We start from the raw sequence: 22,428 nt of genomic DNA, 5'->3' as shown, positions 1-22,428 counted from the left end.
CCTTCCACCCAGCTTTCCCCCAAGTCTCCCGATACAAATGATACCTCACTTGTGTGGGTAGGCCTAGTGCCCGCGACAGGAAATGCCGCAAAACGCAACGTGGACACATCACATTTTTTTAAAGAAACCAGAGGTGTTTTTTGCAAAGTGCCTACCTGTAGATTTTGGCCTCTAGCTCAGCCGGCACCTAGGGAAACCTACCAAACCTGTGCATTTTTTAAAACTAGAGGCCTAGGGGAATCCAAGATGGGGTGACTTGTGGGGCTCTGACCAGGTTCTGTTACGCAGAATCCTTTGCAAACCTCAAAATTTGGCTAAAAAAACAAGTTTTCCTCACATTTCAGTGACAGAAAGTTCTGGAATCTGAGAGGAGCCACAAATTTCCTTCCAACCAGCGTTCCCCCAAGTCTCCTGATAAAAATGATACCTCACTTGTGTGGGTAGGCCAAGCGCCTGTGGCAGGAAATGCCCCAAAACACAACGTGGACACATCACATTTTTTGGAAAGAAAACAGAGGTGTTTTTTGCAAAGTGCTTACCTGTAGATTTTGGCCTCTAGCTCAGCCGGCACCTAGGGAAACCTACCAAACCTGTGCATTGTTGAAAACTAGAGACCTAGGGGAATCCAAGATGGGGTGACTTGTGGGGCTCTGACCAGGTTCTGTTACCCAGAATCCTTTGCAAACCTCAAAATTTGGCTAAAAAAACACGTTTTCCTCACATTTTGGTGACAGAAAGTTCTGGAATCGGAGTGGAGCCACAAATTTGCTTCCACCCACCATTCCCCCAAGTTTCCTGATAAAAATGATACCTCACTTGTGTGGGTAAGCTTAGCGCCCGCAACAGGAAATGCCCCAAAACGCAAAGTGGACACATCACATTTTTTTAAAGAAAACAGAGGTGTTTTTTGCAAAGTGACTACCTGTAGATTTTGGCCTCTAGCTCAGCCGGCACCTAGGGAAACCTACCAAACCTGTGCATTTTTAAAAACTAGAAACCTAGGGGAATCCAAGATGGGGTGACTTGTGGGGCTCTGACCAGGTTCTGTTACCCAGAATCCTTTGCAAACCTCAAAGTTTGGCTAAAAACACGTTTTCCTCATATTTTGGTGACAGAAAGTTCTGCAATCGGAGAGGAGCCACAAACTTCCTTCCACCCAGCATTCCCCCAAGTCTCCCGATACAAATGATACCTCACTTGTGTGGGTAGGCCTAGCGCCCGCGACAGGAAATGCCCCAAAACGCAACGTGGACACATCACATTTTTTCAAAGAAAACAAAGGTGTTTTTTGCAAAGTGCCTACCTGTAGATTTTGGCCTCTAGCTCAGCCGGCACCTAGGGAAACCTACCAAACCTGTGCATTTTTTAAAACTAGAGACCTAGGGGAATCCGAGATGGGGTGACTTGTGGGGCTCTGACCAGGTTCTGTTACCCATAATCTTTTGCAAACCTCAAAATTTGGCTAAAAAAACACATTTTCCTCACATTTTGGTGACAGAAAGTTCTAGAATCAGAGAGCAGCCACATATTTCCTTCCACCCAGCTTTCCCCCAAGTCTCCTGATACAAATGATACCTCACTTGTGTGGGTAGGCCTAGCACCCGTGACAGGAAATGCCCCAAAACGCAACGTGGACACATCACATTTTTTTAAAGAAAACAAAGGTGTTTTTTGCAAAGTGACTACCTGTAGATTTTGGACTCTAGCTCAGCCGGCACCTAGGGAAACCTACCAAACCTGTGCATTTTTAAAAACTATAGACCTAGGGGAATCCAAGATGGGGTGCCTTGTGGGGCTCTGACCAGGTTCTGTTACCCAGAATCCTTTGCAAACCTCAAAATTTGGCTAAAAAACACATTTTCCTCACATTTTGGTGACAGAAAGTTCTTGAATCGGAGAGGAGCCACAAATTTCCTTCCACCCAGCATTCCCCCAAGTCTCCCGATACAAATGATACCTCACTTGTGTGGGTAGGTCTAGCGCCCGCAACAGGAAATGCCCCAAAACGCAACATGGACACATCACATTTTTTTAAAGAAACCAGAGGTGTTTTTTGCAAAGTGACTACCTGTAGATTTTGGCCTCTAGCTCAGCCGGCACCTAGGGAAACCTACCAAACCTGTGCATTTTCAAAAACTAGAGACCTAGGGGAATCCGAGATGGGGTGACTTGTGGGGCTCTGACCAGGTTCTGTTACCCATAATCCTTTGCAAACCTCAAAATTTGGCTAAAAAAACACGTTTTCCTCACATTTTGGTGACAGAAAGTTCTAGAATCAGAGAGGAGCCACATATTTCCATCCACCCAGCATTCCCCCAAGTCTCCCGATACAAATGATACCTCACTTGTGTGGGTAGGTCTAGCGCCCGTGACAGGAAATGCCCCAAAACGCAACGTGGACACATCACATTTTTTTAAAGAAAACAGAGGTGTTTTTTGCAAAGTGCCTACCTGTAGATTTTGGCCTCTAGCTCAGCCGGCACCTAGGGAAACCTACCAAACCTGTGCATTTCTGAAAACTAGAGACCTAGGGGAATCCGAGATGGGGTGACTTGTGGGGCTCTGACCAGGTTCTGTTACCCATAATCCTTTGCAAACCTCAAAATTTGGATAAAAAAACACATTTTCCTCACATTTCGGTGACAGAAAGTTCTGGAATCTGAGAGGATTTACAAATTTCCTTCCACCCAGCTTTCCCCCAAGTCTCCCGATACAAATGATACCTCACTTGTGTGGGTAGGCCTAGCGCCTGTGACAGGAAATGCCCCAAAACACAACGTGGACACATCACATTTTTTGAAAGAAAACAGAGGTGTTTTTTGCAAAGTGCCTACCTGTAGATTTTGGCCTCTAGCTCAGCCGGCACCTAGGGAAACCTACCAAACCTGTGCATTTTTTTAAACTAGAGGCCTAGGGGAATCCATGATGGGGTGACTTGTGGGGCTCTGACCAGGTTCTGTTACCCAGAATCCTTTGCAAACCTCAAAAGTTGGCCAAAAAAACACGTTTTCCTCACATTTTGGTGACAGAAAGTTCTGGAATCGGAGTGGAGCCACAAATTTCCTTCCACCCACCATTCCCCCAAGTCTCCTGATAAAAATGATACCTCACTTGTGTGGGTAAGCCTAGCGCCCGCGACAGGAAATTCCCCAAAACGCAACGTGGACACATCACATTTTTTTAAAGAAAACAGAGGTGTTTTTTTGCAAAGTGACTACCTGTAGATTTTGGCCTCTAGCTCAGCCGGCACCTAGGGAAACCTACCAAACCTGTGCATTTTTAAAAACTAGAGACTTAGGGGAATCCAAGATGGGGTGACTTGTGGGGCTCTGACCAGGTTCTGTTACCCAGAATCCTTTGCAAACCTAAAAATTTGGCTAAAAAAACATTTTCCTAACATTTTGGTGACAGAAAGTTCTAGAATCGGAGAGGAGCCACAAATTTCCTTCCACCCAGCATTCCCCCAAGTCTCCCGATACAAATGATACCTCACTTGTGTGGGTAGGCCTAGCGCCCGTGACAGGAAATGCCCCAAAACGCAACGTGGACACATCACATTTTTTGAAAGTTAACAGAGGTGTTTCTTGCAAAGTGCCTACCTGTAGATTTTGGCCTCTAGCTCAGCCGGCACCTAGGGAAACCTACCAAACCTGTGCATTTTTTTAAACTAGAGGCCTAGGGGAATCCAAGATGGGGTGACTTGTGGGGCTCTGAACAGGTTCTGTTACCCAGAATCCATTGCAAACCTCAAAATTTGGCTAAAAAAACACGTCTTCCTCACATTTTGGTGACAGAAAGTTCTGAAATCGGAGTGGAGCCACAAATTTCCTTCCACCCACCATTCCCCCAAGTCTCCTGATAAAAATGATACCTCACTTGTGTGGGTAAGCCTAGCTCCCGCGACAGGAAATGCCCCAAAACGCAACATGGACACATCACATTTTTTGAAAGAAAACAGAGGTGTTTTTTGCAAAGTGACTACCTGTAGATTTTGGCCTCTAGCTCAGCCGGCACCTAGGGAAACCTACCAAACCTGTGCATTTTTAAAAACTAGAGACCTAGGGGAATCCAAGATGGGGTGACTTGTGGGGCTCTGACCAAGTTCTTTTACCCAGAATCCTTTGCAAACCTCAAAATTTGGCGAAAAAACACATTTTCCTCACATTTTGGTGACAGAAAGTTCTAGAATCGGAGAGGAGCCACAAATTTCCTTCCACCCAGCATTCCCCCAAGTCTCCCGATAAAAATGATACCTCACTTGTGTGGGTAGGCCTAGCGCCTGTGACAGGAATTGCCCCAAAACACAACGTGGACACATCACATTTTTTTAAAGAAAACAGAGGTGTTTTTTGCAAAGTGCCTACCTGTAGATTTTGGCCTCTACCTCAGCCGGCACCTAGGGAAACCTACCAAACCTGTGCATTTTTGAAAACTAGAGACCTAGGGGAATCCAAGATGGGGTGACTTGTGGGGCTCTGACCATGTTCTGTTACCCAGAATCCTTTGCAAACCTCAAAATTTGGCTAAAAAAACACGTTTTCCTCACATTTTGGTGACAGAAAGTTCTGGAATCGGAGAGGAGCCACAAATTTCCTTCCACCCACCATTCCCCCAAGTCTCCTGATAAAAATGATACCTCACTTGTGTGGGTAAGCTTAGCGCCCGCAACAGGAAATGCCCCAAAACGCAAAGTGGACACATCACATTTTTTTAAAGAAAACAGAGGTGTTTTTTGCAAAGTGACTACCTGTAGATTTTGGCCTCTAGCTCAGCCGGCACCCAGGGAAACCTACCAAACCTGTGCATTTTTAAAAACTAGAGACCTAGGGGAATCCAAGATGGGGTGACTTGTGGGGCTGTGACCAGGTTCTGTTACCCAGAATCCTTTGCAAACCTCAACATTTGGCTAAAAAACACATTTTCCTCACATTTTGGTGACAGAAAGATCTAGAATCGGAGAGGAGCCACAAATTTCCTTCCACCCAGCATTCCCCCAAGTCTCCCGATACAAATGATACCTCACTTGTGTGGGTAGGTCTAGCGCCCGCGACAGGAAATGCCCCAAAACGCAACGTGGACACATCACATTTTTTGAAAGAAAACAGAGGTGTTTTTTGCAAAGTGACTACCTGTAGATTTTGGCCTCTAGCTCATCCGGCACCTAGGGAAACCTACCAAACCTGTGCATTTTTGAAAACTAGAGACCTAGGGGAATCCGAGATGGGGTGACTTGTGGTGCTCTGACCAGGTTCTGTTACCCATAATCCTTTGCAAACCTCAAAGTTTGGCTAAAAAACACGTTTTCCTCATATTTTGGTGACAGAAAGTTCTGCAATCGGAGAGGAGCCACAAACTTCCTTCCACCCAGCATTCCCCCAAGTCTCCCGATACAAATGATACCTCACTTGTGTGGGTAGGCCTAGCGCCCGCGACAGGAAATGCCCCAAAACGCAACGTGGACACATCACATTTTTTCAAAGAAAACAAAGGTGTTATTTGCAAAGTGCCTACCTGTAGATTTTGGCCTCTAGCTCAGCCGGCACCTAGGGAAACCTACCAAACCTGTGCATTTTTGAAAACTAGAGACCTAGGGGAATCCGAGATGGGGTGACTTGTGGGGCTCTGACCAGGTTCTGTTACCCATAATCTTTTGCAAACCTCAAAATTTGGCTAAAAAAACACATTTTCCTCACATTTTGGTGACAGAAAGTTCTAGAATCAGAGAGGAGCCACATATTTCCTTCCACCCAGCTTTCCCCCAAGTCTCCTGATACAAATAATACCTCACTTGTGTGGGTAGGCCTAGCACCCGTGACAGAAATGCCCCAAAACGCAACGTGGACACATCACATTTTTTTAAAGAAAACAAAGGTGTTTTTTGCAAAGTGACTACCTGTAGATTTTGGACTCTAGCTCAGCCGGCACCTAGGGAAACCTACCAAACCTGTGCATTTTTAAAAACTATAGACCTAGGGGAATCCAAGATGGGGTGCCTTGTGGGGCTCTGACCAGGTTCTGTTACCCAGAATCCTTTGCAAACCTCAAAATATGGCTAAAAAACACATTTTCCTCACATTTTGGTGACAGAAAGTTCTTGAATCGGAGAGGAGCCACAAACTTCCTTCCACCCAGCATTCCCCCAAGTCTCCCGATACAAATGATACCTCACTTGTGTGGGTAGGCCTAGCGCCCGCGACAGGAAATGCCCCAAAACGCAACGTGGACACATCACATTTTTTGAAAGAAAACAAAGGTGTTTTTTGCAAAGTGACTACCTGTAGATTTTGGCCTCTAGCTCAGCCGGCACCTAGGGAAACCTACCAAACCTGTACATTTTCAAAAACTAGAGACCTAGGGGAATCCGAGATGGGGTGACTTGTGGGGCTCTGACCAGGTTCTGTTACCCATAATCCTTTGCAAACCTCAAAATTTGGCTAAAAAAACACATTTTCCTCACATTTTGGTGACAGAAAGTTCTAGAATCTGAGAGGAGCCACATATTTCCTTCCACCCAGCATTCCCCCAAGTCTCCCGATACAAATGATACCTCACTTGTGTGGGTAGGTCTAGCGCCCGTGACAGGAAATGCCCCAAAACGCAACGTGGACACATCACATTTTTTTAAAGAAAACAGAGGTGTTTTTTGCAAAGTGCCTACCTGTAGATTTTGGCCTCTAGCTCAGCCGGCACCTAGGGAAACCTACCAAACCTGTGCATTTCTGAAAACTAGAGACCTAGGGGAATCCGAGATGGGGTGACTTGTGGGGCTCTGACCAGGTTCTGTTACCCATAATCCTTTGAAAACCTCAAAATTTGGATAAAAAAACACATTTTCCTCACATTTCGGTGACAGAAAGTTCTGGAATCTGAGAGGATCTACAAATTTCCTTCCACCCAGCTTTCCCCCAAGTCTCCCGATACAAATGATACCTCACTTGTGTGGGTAGGCCTAGCGCCTGTGACAGGAAATGCCCCAAAACACAACGTGGACACATCACATTTTTTGAAAGAAAACAGAGGTGTTTTTTGCAAAGTGCCTACCTGTAGATTTTGGCCTCTAGCTCAGCCGGCACCTAGGGAAACCTACCAAACCTGTGCATTTTTTTTAACTAGATTCCTAGGGGAATCCATGATGGGGTGACTTGTGGGGCTCTGACCAGGTTCTGTTACCCAGAATCCTTTGCAAACCTCAAAAGTTGGCCAAAAAAACACGTTTTCCTCACATTTTGGTGACAGAAAGTTCTGGAATCGGAGTGGAGCCACAAATTTCCTTCCACCCACCATTCCCCCAAGTCTCCTGATAAAAATGATACCTCACTTGTGTGGGTAAGCCTAGCGCCCGCGACAGGAAATTCCCCAAAACGCAACATGGACACATCACATTTTTTTAAAGAAAATAGAGGTGTTTTTTTGCAAAGTGACTACCTGTAGATTTTGGCCTCTAGCTCAGCCGGCACCTAGGGAAACCTACCAAACCTGTGCATTTTTAAAAACTAGAGACCTAGGGGAATCCAAGATGGGGTGACTTGTGGGGCTCTGACCAGGTTCTGTTACCCAGAATCCTTTGCAAACCTCAAAATTTGGCTAAAAAACACATTTTCCTCACATTTTGGTGACAGAAAGTTCTAGAATCGGAGAGGAGCCACAAATTTCCTTCCACCCAGCATTCCCCCAAGTCTCCCGATACAAATGATACCTCACTTGTGTGGGTAGGACAAGCGCCCGCGACAGGAAATGCCCCAAAACGCAACGTGGACACATCACATTTTTTGAAAGAAAACAGAGGTGTTTTTTGCAAAGTGACTACCTGTAGATTTTGGCCTCTAGCTCATCCGGCACCTAGGGAAACCTACCAAACCTGTGCATTTTTGAAAACTAGAGACCTAGGGGAATCCGAGATGGGGTGACTTGTGGTGCTCTGACCAGGTTCTGTTACCCATAATCCTTTGCAAACCTCAAAGTTTGGCTAAAAAACACGTTTTCCTCATATTTTGGTGACAGAAAGTTCTGGAATCGGAGAGGAGCCACAAACTTCCTTCCACCCAGCATTCCCCCAAGTCTCCCGATACAAATGATACCTCACTTGTGTGGGTAGGCCTAGCGCCCGCGACAGGAAATGCCCCAAAACGCAACGTGGACACATCACATTTTTTGAAAGAAAACAAAGGTGTTTTTTGCAAAGTGACTACCTGTAGATTTTGGCCTCTAGCTCAGCCGGCACCTAGGGAAACCTACCAAACCTGTACATTTTCAAAAACTAGAGACCAAGGGGAATCCGAGATGGGGTGACTTGTGGGGCTCTGACCAGGTTCTGTTACCCATAATCCTTTGCAAACCTCAAAATTTGGCTAAAAAAACACATTTTCCTCACATTTTGGTGACAGAAAGTTCAAGAATCAGAGAGGAGCCACATATTTCCTTCCACCCAGCATTCCCCCAAGTCTCCCGATACAAATGATACCTCACTTGTGTGGGTAGGTCTAGCGCCCGTGACAGGAAATGCCCCAAAACGCAACATGGACACATCACATTTTTTTAAAGAAAACAGAGGTGTTTTTTGCAAAGTGCCTACCTGTAGATTTTGGCCTCTAGCTCAGCCGGCACCTAGGGAAACCTACCAAACCTGTGCATTTCTGAAAACTAGAGACCTAGGGGAATCCGAGATGGGGTGACTTGTGGGGCTCTGACCAGGTTCTGTTACCCATAATCCTTTGCAAACCTCAAAATTTGGATAAAAAAACACGTTTTCCTCACATTTCGGTGACAGAAAGTTCTGGAATCTGAGAGGATCTACAAATTTCCTTCCACCCAGCTTTCCCCCAAGTCTCCCGATACAAATGATACCTCACTTGTGTGGGTAGGCCTAGCGCCTGTGACAGGAAATGCCCCAAAACACAACGTGGACACATCACATTTTTTGAAAGAAAACAGAGGTGTTTTTTGCAAAGTGCCTACCTGTAGATTTTGGCCTGTAGCTCAGCCGGCACCTAGGGAAACCTACCAAACCTGTGCATTTTTTTAAACTAGAGGCCTAGGGGAATCCATGATGGGGTGACTTGTGGGGCTCTGACCAGGTTCTGTTACCCAGAATCCTTTGCAAACCTCAAAAGTTGGCCAAAAAAACACGTTTTCCTCACATTTTGGTGACAGAAAGTTCTGGAATCGGAGTGGAGCCACAAATTTCCTTCCACCCACCATTCCCCCAAGTCTCCTGATAAAAATGATACCTCACTTGTGTGGGTAAGCCTAGCGCCCGCGACAGGAAATTCCCCAAAACGCAACGTGGACACATCACATTTTTTTAAAGAAAACAGAGGTGTTTTTTTGCAAAGTGACTACCTGTAGATTTTGGCCTCTAGCTCAGCCGGCACCTAGGGAAACCTACCAAACCTGTGCATTTTTAAAAACTAGAGACTTAAGGGAATCCAAGATGGGGTGACTTGTGGGGCTCTGACCAGGTTCTGTTACCCAGAATCCTTTGCAAACCTAAAAATTTGGCTAAAAAAAACATTTTCCTAACATTTTGGTGACAGAAAGTTCTAGAATCGGAGAGGAGCCACAAATTTCCTTCCACCCAGCATTCCCCCAAGTCTCCCGATACAAATGATACCTCACTTGTGTGGGTAGGCCTAGCGCCCGTGACAGGAAATGCCCCAAAACGCAACGTGGACACATCACATTTTTTGAAAGTTAACAGAGGTGTTTTTTGCAAAGTGCCTACCTGTAGATTTTGGCCTCTAGCTCAGCCGGCACCTAGGGAAACCTACCAAACCTGTGCATTTTTGAAAACTAGAGACCTAGGGAAATCCAAGATGGGGTGACTTGTGGGGCTCTGACCAGGTTCTGTTACCCAGAGTCCTTTGCAAACCTCAAACTTTGGCTAAAAAACAAATTTTCCTAACATTTTGGTGACAGAAAGTTCTAGAATCGGAGAGGAGCCACAAATTTCCTTCCACCCAGCATTCCCCCAAGTCTCCCGATACAAATGATACCTCACTTGTGTGGGTAGGTCTAGCGCCAACAACAGGAAATGCCCCAAAACGCAACGTGGACACATCACATTTTTTGAAAGAAAACACAGGTGTTTTTTTGCAAAGTGACTACCTGTAGATTTTGGCCTCTAGCTCAGCCGGCACCTAAGGAAACGTACCAAACCTGTGCATTTTTGAAAACTAGAGACCTAGGGGAATCCGACGTGGGGTGACTTGTGGGGCTCTGACCAGGTTCTGTTACCCAGAATCCTTTGCAAACCTCAAAATTTGGCTAAAAAAACACATTTTCCTCACATTTTGGTGACAGAAAGTTCTAGAATCATAGAGGAGCCACACATTTTCTTCCACCCAGCTTTCCCCCAACTCTCCTGATACAAATGATACCTCACTTGTGTGGGTAGGCATAGCGCCTGTGACAGGAAATGCCCCAAAACACAACGTGGACACATCACATTTTTTTAAAGAAACCAGAGGTGTTTTTTGCAAAGTGCCTACCTGTAGATTTTGGCCACTAGCTCAGCCGGCACCTAGGGAAACCTACCAAACCTGTGCATTTTTTTAAACTAGAGGTCTAGGGGAATCCAAGATGGGGTGACTTGTGGGGCTCTGACCAGGTTCTGTTACCCAGAATCCATTGCAAACCTCAAAATTTGGCTAAAAAAACACGTCTTCCTCACATTTTGGTGACAGAAAGTTCTAGAATCGGAGAGGAGCCACAAATTTCCTTCCACCCAGCATTCCCCCAAGTCTCCCGATACAAATGATACCTCACTTGTGTGGGTAGGTCTAGCGCCCGCGACAGGAAATGCCCCAAAACGCAACGTGGACACATCACATTTTTTGAAAGAAAACAGAGGTGTTTTTTGCAAAGTGACTACCTGTAGATTTTGGCCTCTAGCTCATCCGGCACCTAGGGAAACCTACCAAACCTGTGCATTTTTGAAAACTAGAGACCTAGGGGAATCCGAGATGGGGTGACTTGTGGTGCTCTGACCAGGTTCTGTTACCCATAATCCTTTGCAAACCTCAAAGTTTGGCAAAAAAACACGTTTTCCTCACATTTTGGTGACAGAAAGTTCTGGAATCGGAGAGGAGCCACAAACTTCCTTCCACCCAGCATTCCCCCAAGTCTCCCGATACAAATGATACCTCACTTGTGTGGGTAGGCCTAGCGCCCGCGACAGGAAATGCCCCAAAACGCAACGTGGACACATCACATTTTTTGAAAGAAAACAAAGGTGTTTTTTGCAAAGTGACTACCTGTAGATTTTGGCCTCTAGCTCAGCCGGCACCTAGGGAAACCTACCAAACCTGTACATTTTCAAAAACTAGAGACCAAGGGGAATCCGAGATGGGGTGACTTGTGGGGCTCTGACCAGGTTCTGTTACCCATAATCCTTTGCAAACCTCAAAATTTGGCTAAAAAAACACATTTTCCTCACATTTTGGTGACAGAAAGTTCAAGAATCAGAGAGGAGCCACATATTTCCTTCCACCCAGCATTCCCCCAAGTCTCCCGATACAAATGATACCTCACTTGTGTGGGTAGGTCTAGCGCCCGTGACAGGAAATGCCCCAAAACGCAACATGGACACATCACATTTTTTTAAAGAAAACAGAGGTGTTTTTTGCAAAGTGCCTACCTGTAGATTTTGGCCTCTAGCTCAGCCGGCACCTAGGGAAACCTACCAAACCTGTGCATTTCTGAAAACTAGAGACCTAGGGGAATCCGAGATGGGGTGACTTGTGGGGCTCTGACCAGGTTCTGTTACCCATAATCCTTTGCAAACCTCAAAATTTGGATAAAAAAACACGTTTTCCTCACATTTCGGTGACAGAAAGTTCTGGAATCTGAGAGGATCTACAAATTTCCTTCCACCCAGCTTTCCCCCAAGTCTCCCGATACAAATGATACCTCACTTGTGTGGGTAGGCCTAGCGCCTGTGACAGGAAATGCCCCAAAACACAACGTGGACACATCACATTTTTTGAAAGAAAACAGAGGTGTTTTTTGCAAAGTGCCTACCTGTAGATTTTGGCCTGTAGCTCAGCCGGCACCTAGGGAAACCTACCAAACCTGTGCATTTTTTTAAACTAGAGGCCTAGGGGAATCCATGATGGGGTGACTTGTGGGGCTCTGACCAGGTTCTGTTACCCAGAATCCTTTGCAAACCTCAAAAGTTGGCCAAAAAAACACGTTTTCCTCACATTTTGGTGACAGAAAGTTCTGGAATCGGAGTGGAGCCACAAATTTCCTTCCACCCACCATTCCCCCAAGTCTCCTGATAAAAATGATACCTCACTTGTGTGGGTAAGCCTAGCGCCCGCGACAGGAAATTCCCCAAAACGCAACGTGGACACATCACATTTTTTTAAAGAAAACAGAGGTGTTTTTTTGCAAAGTGACTACCTGTAGATTTTGGCCTCTAGCTCAGCCGGCACCTAGGGAAACCTACCAAACCTGTGCATTTTTAAAAACTAGAGACTTAGGGGAATCCAAGATGGGGTGACTTGTGGGGCTCTGACCAGGTTCTGTTACCCAGAATCCTTTGCAAACCTAAAAATTTGGCTAAAAAAAACATTTTCCTAACATTTTGGTGACAGAAAGTTCTAGAATCGGAGAGGAGCCACAAATTTCCTTCCACCCAGCATTCCCCCAAGTCTCCCGATACAAATGATACCTCACTTGTGTGGGTAGGCCTAGCGCCCGTGACAGGAAATGCCCCAAAACGCAACGTGGACACATCACATTTTTTGAAAGTTAACAGAGGTGTTTTTTGCAAAGTGCCTACCTGTAGATTTTGGCCTCTAGCTCAGCCGGCACCTAGGGAAACCTACCAAACCTGTGCATTTTTGAAAACTAGAGACCTAGGGAAATCCAAGATGGGGTGACTTGTGGGGCTCTGACCAGGTTCTGTTACCCAGAGTCCTTTGCAAACCTCAAACTTTGGCTAAAAAACAAATTTTCCTAACATTTTGGTGACAGAAAGTTCTAGAATCGGAGAGGAGCCACAAATTTCCTTCCACCCAGCATTCCCCCAAGTCTCCCGATACAAATGATACCTCACTTGTGTGGGTAGGTCTAGCGCCAACAACAGGAAATGCCCCAAAACGCAACGTGGACACATCACATTTTTTGAAAGAAAACACAGGTGTTTTTTTGCAAAGTGACTACCTGTAGATTTTGGCCTCTAGCTCAGCCGGCACCTAAGGAAACATACCAAACCTGTGCATTTTTGAAAACTAGAGACCTAGGGGAATCCGACGTGGGGTGACTTGTGGGGCTCTGACCAGGTTCTGTTACCCAGAATCCTTTGCAAACCTCAAAATTTGGCTAAAAAAACACATTTTCCTCACATTTTGGTGACAGAAAGTTCTAGAATCATAGAGGAGCCACACATTTTCTTCCACCCAGCTTTCCCCCAACTCTCCTGATACAAATGATACCTCACTTGTGTGGGTAGGCATAGCGCCTGTGACAGGAAATGCCCCAAAACACAACGTGGACACATCACATTTTTTGAAAGAAACCAGAGGTGTTTTTTGCAAAGTGCCTACCTGTAGATTTTGGCCACTAGCTCAGCCGGCACCTAGGGAAACCTACCAAACCTGTGCATTTTTTTAAACTAGAGGTCTAGGGGAATCCAAGATGGGGTGACTTGTGGGGCTCTGACCAGGTTCTGTTACCCAGAATCCATTGCAAACCTCAAAATTTGGCTAAAAAAACACGTCTTCCTCACATTTTGGTGACAGAAAGTTCTGGAATCGGAGTGGAGCCACAAATTTCCTTCCACCCACCATTCCCCCAAGTCTCCTGATAAAAATGATACCTCACTTGTGTGGGTAAGCCTAGCGCCCGCGACAGGAAATGCCCCAAAACGCAACATGGACACATCACATTTTTTTAAAGAAAACAGAGGTGTTTTTTTGCAAAGTGACTACCTGTAGATTTTGGCCTCTAGCTCAGCCGGCACCTAGGGAAACCTACCAAACCTGTGCATTTTTAAAAACTAGAGACTTAGGGGAATCCAAGATGGGGTGACTTGTGGGGCTGTGACCAGGTTCTGTTACCCAGAATCCTTTGCAAACCTAAAAATTTGGCTAAAAAAAACATTTTCCTAACATTTTGGTGACAGAAAGTTCTAGAATCGGAGAGGAGCCACAAATTTCCTTCCACCCAGCATTCCCCCAAGTCTCCCGATACAAATTATACCTCACTTGTGTGGGTAGGCCTAGCGCCCGTGACAGGAAATGCCCCAAAACGCAACGTGGACACATCACATTTTTTGAAAGTTAACAGAGGTGTTTCTTGCAAAGTGCCTACCTGTAGATTTTGACCTCTAGCTCAGCCGGCACCTAGGGAAACCTACCAAACCTGTGCATTTTTGAAAACTAGAGACCTAGGGGAATCCAAGATGGGGTGACTTGTGGGGCTCTGACCAGGTTCTGTTACCCAGAGTCCTTTGCAAACCTCAAACTTTGGCTAAAAAACAAATTTTCCTAACATTTTGGTGACAGAAAGTTCTAGAATCGGAGAGGAGCCACAAATTTCCTTCCACCCAGCATTCCCCCAAGTCTCCCGATACAAATGATACCTCACTTGTGTGGGTAGGTCTAGCGCCAACAACAGGAAATGCCCCAAAACGCAACGTGGACACATCACATTTTTTGAAAGAAAGCACAGGTGTTTTTTTGCAAAGTGACTACCTGTAGATTTTGGCCTCTAGCTCAGCCGGCAGCTAGGGAAACGTACCAAACCTGTGCATTTTTGAAAACTAGAGACCTAGGGGAATCCGACGTGGGGTGACTTGTGGGGCTCTGACCAGGTTCTGTTACCCAGAATCCTTTGCAAACCTCAAAATTTGGATAAAAAAACACATTTTCCTCACATTTTGGTGACAGAAAGTTCTAGAATCAGAGAGGAGCCACACATTTTCTTCCACCCAGCTTTCCCCCAAGTCTCCTGATACAAATGATACCTCACTTGTGTGGGTAGGCATAGCGCCTGTGACAGGAAATGCCCCAAAACACAACGTGGACACATCACATTTTTTTAAAGAAACCAGGGGTGTTTTTTGCAAAGTGCCTACCTGTAGATTTTGGCCTCTAGCTCAGCCGGCACCTAGGGAAACCTACCAAACCTGTGCATTTTTTTAAACTAGAGGCCTAGGGGAATCCAAGATGGGGTGACTTGTGGGGCTCTGACCAGGTTCTGTTACCCAGAATCCATTGCAAACCTCAAAATTTGGCTAAAAAAACACGTCTTCCTCACATTTTGGTGACAGAAAGTTCTGGAATCGGAGTGGAGCCACAAATTTCCTTCCAGCACACCATTCCCCCAAGTCTCCTGATAAAAATGATACCTCACTTGTGTGGGTAAGCTTAGCGCCCGCAACAGGAAATGCCCCAAAACGCAAAGTGGACACATCACATTTTTTTAAAGAAAACAGAGGTGTTTTTTGCAAAGTGACTACCTGTAGATTTTGGCCTCTAGCTCAGCCGGCACCTAGGGAAACCTACCAAACCTGTGCATTTTTAAAAACTAGAGACCTAGGGGAATCCAAGATGGGGTGACTTGTGGGGCTCTGACCAGGTTCTGTTACCCAGAATCCTTTGCAAACCTCAAAATTTGGCTAAAAAACACATTTTCCTCACATTTTGGTGACAGAAAGTTCTAGAATCGGAGAGGAGCCACAAATTTCCTTCCACCCAGCATTCCCCCAAGTCTCCCGATACAAATGATACCTCACTTGTGTGGGTAGGTCTAGCGCCCGCGACAGGAAATGCCCCAAAACGCAACGTGGACACATCACATTTTTTGAAAGAAAACAGAGGTGTTTTTTGCAAAGTGACTACCTGTAGATTTTGGCCTCTAGCTCATCCGGCACCTAGGGAAACCTACCAAACCTGTGCATTTTTAAAAACTAGAGACCTAGGGGAATCCGAGATGGGGTGACTTGTGGTGCTCTGACCAGGTTCTGTTACCCATAATCCTTTGCAAACCTCAAAGTTTGGCTAAAAAACACGTTTTCCTCACATTTTGGTGACAGAAAGTTCTGGAATCGGAGAGGAGCCACAAACTTCCTTCCACCCAGCATTCCCCCAAGTCTCCCGATACAAATGATACCTCACTTGTGTGGGTAGGCCTAGCGCCCGCGACAGGAAATGCCCCAAAACGCAACGTGGACACATCACATTTTTTGAAAGAAAACAAAGGTGTTTTTTGCAAAGTGACTACCTGTAGATTTTGGCCTCTAGCTCAGCCGGCACCTAGGGAAACCTACCAAACCTGTACATTTTCCAAAACTAGAGACCAAGGGGAATCCGAGATGGGGTGACTTGTGGGGCTCTGACCAGGTTCTGTTACCCATAATCCTTTGCAAACCTCAAAATTTGGCTAAAAAAACACATTTTCCTCACATTTTGGTGACAGAAAGTTCTAGAATCAGAGAGGAGCCACATATTTCCTTCCACCCAGCATTCCCCCAAGTCTCCCGATACAAATGATACCTCACTTGTGTGGGTAGGTCTAGCGCCCGTGACAGGAAATGCCCCAAAACGCAACATGGACACATCACATTTTTTTAAAGAAAACAGAGGTGTTTTTTGCAAAGTGCCTACCTGTAGATTTTGGCCTCTAGCTCAGCCGGCACCTAGGGAAACCTACCAAACCTGTGCATTTCTGAAAACTAGAGACCTAGGGGAATCCGAGATGGGGTGACTTGTGGGGCTCTGACCAGGTTCTGTTACCCATAATCCTTTGCAAACCTCAAAATTTGGATTAAAAAACACGTTTTCCTCACATTTCGGTGACAGAAAGTTCTGGAATCTGAGAGGATCTACAAATTTCCTTCCACCCAGCTTTCCCCCAAGTCTCCCGATACAAATGATACCTCACTTGTGTGGGTAGGCCTAGCGCCTGTGACAGGAAATGCCCCAAAACACAACGTGGACACATCACATTTTTTGAAAGAAAACAGAGGTGTTTTTTGCAAAGTGCCTACCTGTAGATTTTGGCCTCTAGCTCAGCCGGCACCTAGGGTAACCTACCAAACCTGTGCATTTTTTTAAACTAGAGGCCTAGGGGAATCCATGATGGGGTGACTTGTGGGGCTCTGACCAGGTTCTGTTACCCAGAATCCTTTGCAAACCTCAAAAGTTGGCCAAAAAAACACGTTTTCCTCACATTTTGGTGACAGAAAGTTCTGGAATCGGAGTGGAGCCACAAATTTCCTTCCACCCACCATTCCCCCAAGTCTCCTGATAAAAATGATACCTCACTTGTGTGGGTAAGCCTAGCGCCCGCGACAGGAAATTCCCCAAAACGCAAAGTGGACACATCACATTTTTTTAAAGAAAACAGAGGTGTTTTTTTGCAAAGTGACTACCTGTAGATTTTGGCCTCTAGCTCAGCCGGCACCTAGGGAAACCTACCAAACCTGTGCATTTTTAAAAACTAGAGACTTAGGGGAATCCAAGATGGGGTGACTTGTGGGGCTCTGACCAGGTTCTGTTACCCAGAATCCTTTGCAAACCTAAAAATTTGGCTAAAAAAAACATTTTCCTAACATTTTGGTGACAGAAAGTTCTAGAATCGGAGAGGAGCCACAAATTTCCTTCCACCCAGCATTCCCCCAAGTCTCCCGATACAAATGATACCTCACTTGTGTGGGTAGGCCTAGCGCCCGTGACAGGAAATGCCCCAAAACGCAACGTGGACACATCACATTTTTTGAAAGTTAACAGAGGTGTTTTTTGCAAAGTGCCTACCTGTAGATTTTGGCCTCTAGCTCAGCCGGCACCTAGGGAAACCTACCAAACCTGTGCATTTTTGAAAACTAGAGACCTAGGGGAATCCAAGATGGGGTGACTTGTGGGGCTCTGACCAGGTTCTGTTACCCAGAGTCCTTTGCAAACCTCAAACTTTGGCTAAAAAACAAATTTTCCTAACATTTTGGAGACAGAAAGTTCTAGAATCGGAGAGGAGCCACAAATTTCCTTCCACCCAGCATTCCCCCAAGTCTCCCGATACAAATGATACCTCACTTGTGTGGGTAGGTCTAGCGCCAACAACAGGAAATGCCCCAAAACGCAACGTGGACACATCACATTTTTTGAAAGAAAACACAGGTGTTTTTTTGCAAAGTGACTACCTGTAGATTTTGGCCTCTAGCTCAGCCGGCACCTAAGGAAACGTACCAAACCTGTGCATTTTTGAAAACTAGAGACCTAGGGGAATCCGACGTGGGGTGACTTGTGGGGCTCTGACCAGGTTCTGTTACCCAGAATCCTTTGCAAACCTCAAAATTTGGCTAAAAAAACACATTTTCCTCACATTTTGGTGACAGAAAGTTCTAGAATCAGAGAGGAGCCACACATTTTCTTCCACCCAGCTTTCCCCCAACTCTCCTGATACAAATGATACCTCACTTGTGTGGGTAGGCATAGCGCCTGTGACAGGAAATGCCCCAAAACACAAACGTGGACACATCACATTTTTTGAAAGAAACCAGAGGTGTTTTTTGCAAAGTGCCTACCTGTAGATTTTGGCCACTAGCTCAGCCGGCACCTAGGGAAACCTACCAAACCTGTGCATTTTTTTAAACTAGAGGTCTAGGGGAATCCAAGATGGGGTGACTTGTGGGGCTCTGACCAGGTTCTGTTACCCAGAATCCATTGCAAACCTCAAAATTTGGCTAAAAAAACACGTCTTCCTCACATTTTGGTGACAGAAAGTTCTGGAATCGGAGTGGAGCCACAAATTTCCTTCCACCCACCATTCCCCCAAGTCTCCTGATAAAAATGATACCTCACTTGTGTGGGTAAGCCTAGCGCCCGCGACAGGAAATTCCCCAAAACGCAACGTGGACACATCACATTTTTTTAAAGAAAACAGAGGTGTTTTTTTGCAAAGTGACTACCTGTAGATTTTGGCCTCTAGCTCAGCCGGCACCTAGGGAAACCTACCAAACCTGTGCATTTTTAAAAACTAGAGACTTAGGGGAATCCAAGATGGGGTGACTTGTGGGGCTGTGACCAGGTTCTGTTACCCAGAATCCTTTGCAAACCTAAAAATTTGGCTAAAAAAAACATTTTCCTAACATTTTGGTGACAGAAAGTTCTAGAATCGGAGAGGAGCCACAAATTTCCTTCCACCCAGCATTCCCCCAAGTCTCCCGATACAAATTATACCTCACTTGTGTGGGTAGGCCTAGCGCCCGTGACAGGAAATGCCCCAAAACGCAACGTGGACACATCACATTTTTTGAAAGTTAACAGAGGTGTTTCTTGCAAAGTGCCTACCTGTAGATTTTGGCCTCTAGCTCAGCCGGCACCTAGGGAAACCTATCAAACCTGTGCATTTTTGAAAACTAGAGACCTAGGGGAATCCAAGATGGGGTGACTTGTGGGGCTCTGACCAGGTTCTGTTACCCAGAGTCCTTTGCAAACCTCAAACTTTAACTAAAAAACAAATTTTCCTAACATTTTGGTGACAGAAAGTTCTAGAATCGGAGAGGAGCCACAAATTTCCTTCCACCCAGCATTCCCCCAAGTCTCCCGATACAAATGATACCTCACTTGTGTGGGTAGGTCTAGCGCCAACAACAGGAAATGCCCCAAAACGCAACGTGGACACATCACATTTTTTGAAAGAAAACACAGGTGTTTTTTTGCAAAGTGACTACCTGTAGATTTTGGCCTCTAGCTCAGCCGGCAGCTAGGGAAACGTACCAAACCTGTGCATTTTTGAAAACTAGAGACCTAGGGGAATCCGACGTGGGGTGACTTGTGGGGCTCTGACCAGGTTCTGTTACCCAGAATCCTTTGCAAACCTCAAAATTTGGCTAAAAAAACACATTTTCCTCACATTTTGGTGACAGAAAGTTCTAGAATCAGAGAAGAGCCACACATTTTCTTCCACCCAGCTTTCCCCCAAGTCTCCCGATACAAATGATACCTCACTTGTGTGGGTAGGCATAGCGCCTGTGACAGGAAATGCCTCAAAACACAACGTGGACACATCACATTTTTTTAAAGAAACCAGAGGTGTTTTTTGCAAAGTGCCTACCTGTAGATTTTGGCCTCTAGCTCAGCCGGCACCTAGGGAAACCTACCAAACCTGTGCATTTTTTTAAACTAGAGGCCTAGGGGAATCCAAGATGGGGTGACTTGTGGGGCTCTGACCAGGTTCTGTTACCCAGAATCCATTGCAAACCTCAAAATTTGGCTAAAAAAACACGTCTTCCTCACATTTTGGTGACAGAAAGTTCTGGAATCGGAGTGGAGCCACAAATTTCCTTCCAGCACACCATTCTCCTAAGTCTCCTGATAAAAATGATACCTCACTTGTGTGGGTAAGCTTAGCGCCCGCAACAGGAAATGCCCCAAAACGCAAAGTGGACACATCACATTTTTTTAAAGAAAACAGAGGTGTTTTTTGCAAAGTGACTACCTGTAGATTTTGGCCTCTAGCTCAGCCGGCACCTAGGGAAACCTACCAAACCTGTGCATTTTTAAAAACTAGAGACCAAGGGGAATCCAAGATGGGGTGACTTGTGGGGCTCTGACCAGGTTCTGTTACCCAGAATCCTTTGCAAACCTCAAAATTTGGCTAAAAAACACATTTTCCTCACATTTTGGTGACAGAAAGTTCTAGAATCGGAGAGGAGCCACAAATTTCCTTCCACCCAGCATTCCCCCAAGTCTCCCGATACAAATGATACCTCACTTGTGTGGGTAGGTCTAGCGCCCGCGACAGGAAATGCCCCAAAACGCAACGTGGACACATCACATTTTTTGAAAGAAAACAGAGGTGTTTTTTGCAAAGTGACTACCTGTAGATTTTGGCCTCTAGCTCATCCGGCACCTAGGGAAACCTACCAAACCTGTGCATTTTTGAAAACTAGAGACCTAGGGGAATCCGAGATGGGGTGACTTGTGGTGCTCTGACCAGGTTCTGTTACCCATAATCCTTTGCAAACCTCAAAGTTTGGCTAAAAAACACGTTTTCCTCACATTTTGGTGACAGAAAGTTCTGGAATCGGAGAGGAGCCACAAACTTCCTTCCACCCAGCATTCCCCCAAGTCTCCCGATACAAATGATACCTCACTTGTGTGGGTAGGCCTAGCGCCCGCGACAGGAAATGCCCCAAAACGCAACGTGGACACATCACATTTTTTGAAAGAAAACAAAGGTGTTTTTTGCAAAGTGACTACCTGTAGATTTTGGCCTCTAGCTCAGCCGGCACCTAGGGAAACCTACCAAACCTGTACATTTTCAAAAACTAGAGACCAAGGGGAATCCGAGATGGGGTGACTTGTGGGGCTCTGACCAGGTTCTGTTACCCAGAATCCTTTGCAAACCTCAAAATTTGGCTAAAAAAACACATTTTCCTCACATTTTGGTGACAGAAAGTTCTAGAATCAGAGAGGAGCCACATATTTCCTTCCACCCAGCATTCCCCCAAGTCTCCCGATACAAATGATACCTCACTTGTGTGGGTAGGCATAGCGCCTGTGACAGGAAATGCCTCAAAACACAACGTGGACACATCACATTTTTTTAAAGAAACCAGAGGTGTTTTTTGCAAAGTGCCTACCTGTAGATTTTGGCCTCTAGCTCAGCCGGCACCTAGGGAAACCTACCAAACCTGTGCATTTTTTTAAACTAGAGGCCTAGGGGAATCCAAGATGGGGTGACTTGTGGGGCTCTGACCAGGTTCTGTTACCCAGAATCCCTTGCAAACCTCAAAATTTGGCTAAAAAAACACGTCTTCCTCACATTTTGGTGACAGAAAGTTCTGGAATCGGAGTGGAGCCACAAATTTCCTTCCAGCACACCATTCCCCCAAGTCTCCTGATAAAAATGATACCTCACTTGTGTGGGTAAGCTTAGCGCCCGCAACAGGAAATGCCCCAAAACGCAAAGTGGACACATCACATTTTTTTAAAGAAAACAGAGGTGTTTTTTGCAAAGTGACTACCTGTAGATTTTGGCCTCTAGCTCAGCCGGCACCTAGGGAAACCTACCAAACCTGTGCATTTTTAAAAACTAGAGACCTAGGGGAATCCAAGATGGGGTGACTTGTGGGGCTCTGACCAGGTTCTGTTACCCAGAATCCTTTGCAAACCTCAAAATTTGGCTAAAAAACACATTTTCCTCACATTTTGGTGACAGAAAGTTCTAGAATCGGAGAGGAGCCACAAATTTCCTTCCACCCAGCATTCCCCCAAGTCTCCCGATACAAATGATACCTCACTTGTGTGGGTAGGTCTAGCGCCCGCGACAGGAAATGCCCCAAAACGCAACGTGGACACATCACATTTTTTGAAAGAAAACAGAGGTGTTTTTTGCAAAGTGACTACCTGTAGATTTTGGCCTCTAGCTCATCCGGCACCTAGGGAAACCTACCAAACCTGTGCATTTTTGAAAACT

The sequence above is a fragment of the Pleurodeles waltl genome, chromosome 2_2, assembly GCF_031143425.1.
Source record: "Pleurodeles waltl isolate 20211129_DDA chromosome 2_2, aPleWal1.hap1.20221129, whole genome shotgun sequence".
In the NCBI taxonomy this organism is placed as follows: Eukaryota; Metazoa; Chordata; class Amphibia; order Caudata; family Salamandridae; genus Pleurodeles; species Pleurodeles waltl.
Note: the sequence above shows the minus strand (reverse complement) of the source record.